The sequence below is a fragment of the Alligator sinensis genome, unplaced genomic scaffold (genome assembly GCF_000455745.1).
Source record: "Alligator sinensis unplaced genomic scaffold, ASM45574v1 scaffold301_2, whole genome shotgun sequence".
NCBI lineage: Eukaryota > Metazoa > Chordata > Crocodylia > Alligatoridae > Alligator > Alligator sinensis.
This window is the reverse complement of record NW_005841874.1, coordinates 711,539-718,174: the sequence shown is the minus strand read 5'-3', so window position 1 is coordinate 718,174 and position 6,636 is coordinate 711,539.

The window sequence follows — 6,636 nt, the reverse complement described above, 5'->3', positions numbered from 1 at the left end:
ATTCCTGCCAACAGCCAGGTGGTGAAATAATTAGGCTGATCATTTGCATTCCTAACGTGCATGGTTACTGCCTACCCAAATCAAATAATTGTAAAGACAAATAGGAAACTTTTTAAAGAAAAGGACTGAAACAGCATCGGTTCCAAAAGCACATGGCAGCAATCTTCTACTCCTGAATGGGAAAGAATATATTTGCCTGAAATTAGATATGCGAGTAACTACGCCACCTCTATGCAGTTTGCCCAACACTGCAGGAATCCTTTGGCGGCCGCTCAAACTGGTTTTCCACAAGGTTTGTACCCCATAAGTTGGGGTACAAACAGGGTGGGATGGGAATGAGGATCTGGGCCCTTACCCCTGCTTCTATATACTTTATCCTCTATTCCATGAGCTGAACAATCCCAAAGTAGACAGCTGATTTGGTGCTCATGGATGGAAATGCGGTCACAAATATATCCACATCTTAATCCACGGATGGCCAAGAAAAGGAGAACCAGGGCTTTGACGTGCATGCTCCCTGGAAGCAGACATGGGCTCCCCAGAGGGAATGAAAGATAAGGGTCATATGCTCATCCTAGTATGCAGGGGGTGGTCACATCCTGCACAAGCTACACTTCTCAGCATCACTTCCACTTTCAGCTCTGAAGACAACATACACGACAGTCATCCCATCCAGAAGGAATAAAGCATCATCAGGACAGAAAGACAGATACAGAAGTTTCAGCAAACTACTTGGCTGTTTTGTACTGATGAAGGAGATCTGTAGCTACAGAGAATAAGGGAAATAGCTGCATCTTTTTAAGTGCCAACTGGGTGACCTTATCCTGTCCAGCTGTGTAGATTGAAATCAAAGGGGAAGCAACTAAAAACAAAGCACTGGCAAAAATCAGGTGCAGTATGGCTCCTTGGGGAAGCAACAGGGAAGATACGACTTCGGAAATACTCCCAAGCTGGCAAAACCTTTCTGTCTAGGTCTAACCCCAAATCAAAGGAGTACCGAGACCTTGAAGAGACTGGCACAGCCAAGATGATGGGAAGAGTGGGTTGTCAGCAGCTGCTGGTTGAGGGTCTCTATTGGAGACTGAATGCAGTCAGCTTCTCCAACCCTGGAGACAGAGGGACCTGACCAGATGGAACAGACCCACACTTGCAAGGAAAAGTTTAGGCAAGGGACAGTATATGCATATAGGCCTCCATTGCCCTGACCCTTTCCATTGCCTACATACCTGTGGGTGAATAAATAATGCTTTGCTTTGCATCACTTTAATTAGGGTCACAGGCCCCAGAGAACAGGGCCTTAACGTATGTTCATCATGTCCACAGTTGGGAGGGGAACAACAAGAGCCACTTCCAGAGAGTGATGCCTGGTAACGTCTGATGGCCCAGAGCTCCCGAATGGACAAAACCACCAAAGCGCCCAAAGACAAAGGTACAGACGCCGTTTCTACCATACGAAAGAACAGTTGGGAAACAGGAGGCTGCCCCCGGGGGGCCAGTCTAAGGGCAGCTGGGCCCTGTCTAGGTGTCCACCATTTGAGAGAGGTGCAAGAAGTCCGGCTGTCACCCTACGGGAGCGCTTGAAAGGGACTGGAAACTCACTCTGCCTTCCCCCGTCTAGACGGTTTCTGTGTGCCATATGTCAAAGCGCTGCTGCCAGGAGCACTGTGTCCCAGACTGCTCCCCTCAGCATTTTTCTCTTGCAAACATCACTTCAGTCTTTGCCTGAATTCAGTTTGAGCCAGCTGCTCCTCACCCAGGTGCTAATCAACCGAAGGCATTAGAACAGGCCTGCAATGGCACTAGTTGTGTCTGCGGGATGGGAAACGTAGAGCCGAGAGTCACCGGCATTTTGTTTGCTGCAGAGCCCACGTGAGCTCACCGTGTCTCCAGCTACCTTCCCGTGGATCCTGAAAAGGGAAAGATGCAGGCTGAAGAGTGGGGATGCTACAGGTGAGGGATCTGGGAGAAGATCTACGTCACCGGTGTCTGGGTCCATCAGGCAGGAAAGGCTGACACCAAGTACCGCTGCACCGTCTACCCTCTGTGCCACGTCGATGGGGCAGCAGCATCTTGAGGTCAACAGCGCTGAAAGCTGCCGACTGAAGGACATGAGTGGAGACGTGACCTATACCGCCACTGGGACAACGCTTTTGTTTTAGGCCCATGAGCGCTGCCTTTGTGTTGTGCCCTCCCTGCAGCCTGGTCACAAAGCACCTAGGACACTGGCAGAGATCACGTGATACTGGAGCTATTGTTTGTCCGTGGGTTTTTGATGATTTAGCTTAGGAATCAGAGGCTGAAGGCACGGCACGTGCTGGTGAGATCATTCAGCGTTTTTGTGCAAGGACTACCGGACCTTTCAGCAGCTGGCAGGTTTGCCTCTCCGAAGTACTAAAAGGCAGTTGTCCTTTGCTGGTTTCCACCGGCCAGTAGATGTAAGGAACATTTCTCTGCTCGTGGGTTGAACGTTTCCAAAGGCTTCGTCGTGCGGCATAAACTAGAAGTCCGTCAGAGTGGTGGGGTGGTAAATCCCATCTGTCCATTGCCAGAGGTTTCGCCCTGGAAAGCTCACGATGCGTCCGGTGGCCCTTTGGTAGGACGTAAGACAAGGACTCCTTGGAGTTGGTGGTTGGATCCGATGTCGGGGTTATGCAGCCTACGTGGGTTAGTTGGAACAGCTCTGCCAGCAGCGGTTTTATGGTTGTGAGGGAGGATACAATGCTCTTGCGCAGTGGCACGGCCTTTTAAGACATCTTTGTGCTGTTGACAGATGGATTTGGAGTGGGTTTTACACCCGCAGCAGTCTAGCCTTGTGCCCACCACGGTCCTCACCCGAGACGGTCTGTGGGCAGTCTTGGTCAGTATAAGGGCAGATGGCTGATTGAGCCAAGGATGTTAACAGCAGCAATCAGTCGGCAAGTTTATTTCTTCACCAGCTTGCCATCCCTGCTGCCTGGCTGCTGAGTTTAACCTCCGTTGAGCTAAAAAACTTAAAAGAATTAGAATTTTTCTTTCAGTTCCCTAATGAGAAGGAGGGAAGACCACGATCTTTGCCTAGAAGAGGCAACGGCTTCTTCAGGACAGTGGGAAGTTAGGATAACCAGGGATACAGGTTGCCTGTTTCTCATGGGGAAATGGAAAAAAAAAGCGGATTTTTCCTTTTAATGGAGAAAAACATGGATTTTTCCTTTTAATGGAGAAACACGCAGATTTTCCACTTTTGCAAAGAGCTGTCTGCAGGCTGGCAGAGCTCCAGCCTGCAAGGGGCTGGGGGGAGTGGGAGGAAGGCGATTAAGCAGGGGGCTCCATGTGCTTGTGTGCACGTACACGTGCACAGGGCCGCCAGGAGCCTGGAGAGCGGTACCCACAGGCGAGTGTGGCAGTGGCGAGGGGGGATTGAGGCCCCCATAGGGAGTGCGGGATGGAGTTGGGCAGGGCTGGGGATGCTGCTGCTGCCCAGCGTGGGCGGTGCACGGGGCTTAGAGCCTGAATGTGCGGCTGCAGGGGCCCTGGTTGAGAGTGGGACAGGGCCACGGGCAGCTCATCCAGCGGGGCAAGGGGGCTGGGGCTGGCTCCCTGCCGCTGCGCGCACTCCTGGAAGAGGGAGAGTTGGCACATGCCCCCCAGATTTGTGCATGGGGCAGGCTGCCCGCTGCAGGCTTGGGCTCCCCACCCCGCTGCCCTCCCCCTCCGTGGCCCAGCAGGTGGCATCCAGCATGGCAGGGCAGAACAGGTGCCACCATTGGGAGCCCTGCACAGCTACCGTGAGGCACCACCTGCCTGCCCAGCAGCAGCAGCATATACCAATAAAACGGCATGTTCAATTGATGCCTATATATGTATATATAGAGAGAGAGATAGTAGAGCTTCAGTTCAATTGCAGGTCTGAGGTTGTTTAATCAGAGAATTTGAGTTTTTATCAGAGAATTTGCCATTTTTAAACAGAGGAAACCAGGACCCCTGATGATAACCTTCCTTTCTATTCTGAGAGCGATGATCAGATCCACCACGCACCCAGCTGAAGATCTTGGTCCAGACACTATACGATTTCCATGGGTCCCATACAGATGAGGAATCCAGACAACGTGGTGTCACCTGGGTGTGCAATACAGTTTTGAGAGCGATGAAACTGGGCGGTTATGGCGCTGCTGGACAAAAGATGTATTAGTTTATCCATGGAGTCTTTATCTGGAGGCTTGAGGCTGGTGCGGAAGACGACTGCTGTGTCACCGTCTCCCTTCCCATTCTCCTAGGATCCTGCTCAGTTTATATTAAGTAGCAGGCCTCGTATGCAGAGTAGAGAGCCTTGTATGCATCATGGCAACAAATGTTTTAGAAGTATTAACAGCTTACACTAATACAGAAAAAATGTTAGCTTATGTTTCACACACACACACGCATGCACGTACGCATGCACGCGCGCATAGGGGCCAGCAGAACTGCAGAGGGGCCCAAGGTGGTTTTCAGCCAGGTGGTATTGATGCAATGAAGGTCAGAGGCCTCATCCAAAACCAGATCAAAGATGGTGGTGGGTTTGTGAGTGGCCAACCTTGCATTCATCATTACGAGCTCTTTATCTGTATGACAGCACTTAATTAAAGACTAGATTATGTCTAGGGGGCAGAATGAAGGTCCCACAGGCTACCTAACCTACCTCAAGTGTTTTACTTTGCAACCTTAATCAATGTTCTTTTAACCTGGATTAGGCTATGCATGACCTGGTCTATTCTGCTAATCCAGGATAGGGATAAAAAGTTTAGCCTACCTACCAGTATGGATCTGATTCCAAATGACGTATGAGTTGGTCTTGGGGATGGAAAATGAAGAGGGACAAGAAGACAGGGAGAAGATACCCCTCTACCTGGGACCTCTTGAAAGTATATTAGCAACCTTTCACAGAAGCAGGGCTGCTGCGGTCCCCCTGCCTACCTGTGGCAGCTAAGGGTTTTGTGTGGCGTCTGGGTTGACAGTAGTTTTACAAATAGTTTAGATGATGGATTAGCATAGGATAGCTTTAGATAGGGATCTCCTGCCTCAGGCAGGGGGTAGGACTAGACGACTTCTGGAGGTCCCTTCCAGCCCGACTCCTCTCTGATTCCTGTGATCAACGGGAAAGAGAGAGACCAGAGGATGGCAGCAGGCGGAAAGAAGGACCGGAAGGAAGGAGAATGGGAAGGAGGCTACAAGGATTGAAGCAGACCCCTCCTCACCCACCCAGCCAGATCATGCCTGGCGGCGGCCATCCCACTATTTGAGCTCTGCTGGAATGAGACAGTCTCTCCCCACCCGAACTGGATCTTGCTGGGGTGTGACAGTTCCTCCTTGCCCCTCTGCAACGGGCTGAAGCGGCTTGCCTTCTCGCTTCCCCATCTGGACCGGGCTGGATAAAAAAAGAGGACAGAAGGTGACCCGTGGTGAGCAGGCAGAGGAGGACGTGCCCTCCAAAGGGCAGGACATCCCTCAGCTCGACAGCTTCTTAATCAGGGGAGTAAATCCCATGCAGATGGGCTCATCCAGCTGCTGTGAGGCTCCCATGGCAACTGTTCTTCTGCCTTTTGATATTAAGCAGCAGAAAGCGCACCCGACAAGGATCTGTTAATCCGCTGATGCCTGAAAAGGAATAAGGTGTTCCACCGAGCTCACGTGGCTGCTCGGCCTTGCGATCCAGGGGAGGGGAGGACAGCCTTGTAGCTGGAGAACAGGCTTCCCCTAACCCCTGCTGCAAGGCCGCTCGTAGCCTTTATCCCATGGGGGATGCTCGCTCTCAAGGGAGCAGCCTGGGGCGCCCTGAAAGAAGGGGGTTTTAGTGCCCACACTGCAAGCAGAGCTCTGCAAACAGGCCACTTCTTCCAGCTGCACCAGAACGATGTTTCATTGCAAACCCCCCCCAGCCCCCATGGTTTTATGCAGCAAAACGTGCAGCTTTCTGCCCACGGGGGAAACAACGAACACCAATTAACCCCATGTGAAAGTTAGTCAACGAATAGAGAAAGCTCATTCTGCCCAGAGCAAAAAGTAGTCGTTTTCCTCTAAAAGCTGCAGTGTAGAAGGCGACGAGCGCGAGACAGGAGAAAGTTCGGTTCTTGCTGGCGTCCAGTAGTCAAGAGAGAGTGGGGAAAAGAAACCCTTTCCCTTCTGTCCACCCGAGAAGGGACGGGCGGCTTCTCCCTGGGCTGTCCACCTTCACCGGGCGGCGGTGAACCCCACAGCTCCTCTTTGCGGGCGCGGGCTTCCCTGTTTCTGTCTCTTCTGCCAGGGACGCTACAGTTTGGCCGAGCTGACAGCTCCCTCTAGTGAGAAAATCCACCCCTCGGGTTAGCAGAGAGGCCTGGGCGGCTGCGGCGAGTTTCCATTTCACTTCTGCCTGTTCAACTTTCTATTCCGACAACCAGCAGCGAGTGAGGACGGGGAGCCCGGCCTTCTGTGTTTCAAAACTGCAAGCCCTCTGATGAAACCCACCCCTGCAAAACCTGCGCCTTTCCGCTATTAAAATGAAATGCTGTTATCACACATGCCGCAGGCCCCCGGAGGCAGGGGGGCCACGGCGAGCTCCCGCAGGCGGCCACAGCGCTGTCGACGACGGTGGGGGGGTGGCAAGTGCTGACCAGCAGGGGCACGTGCACCCCCTATGGGTCG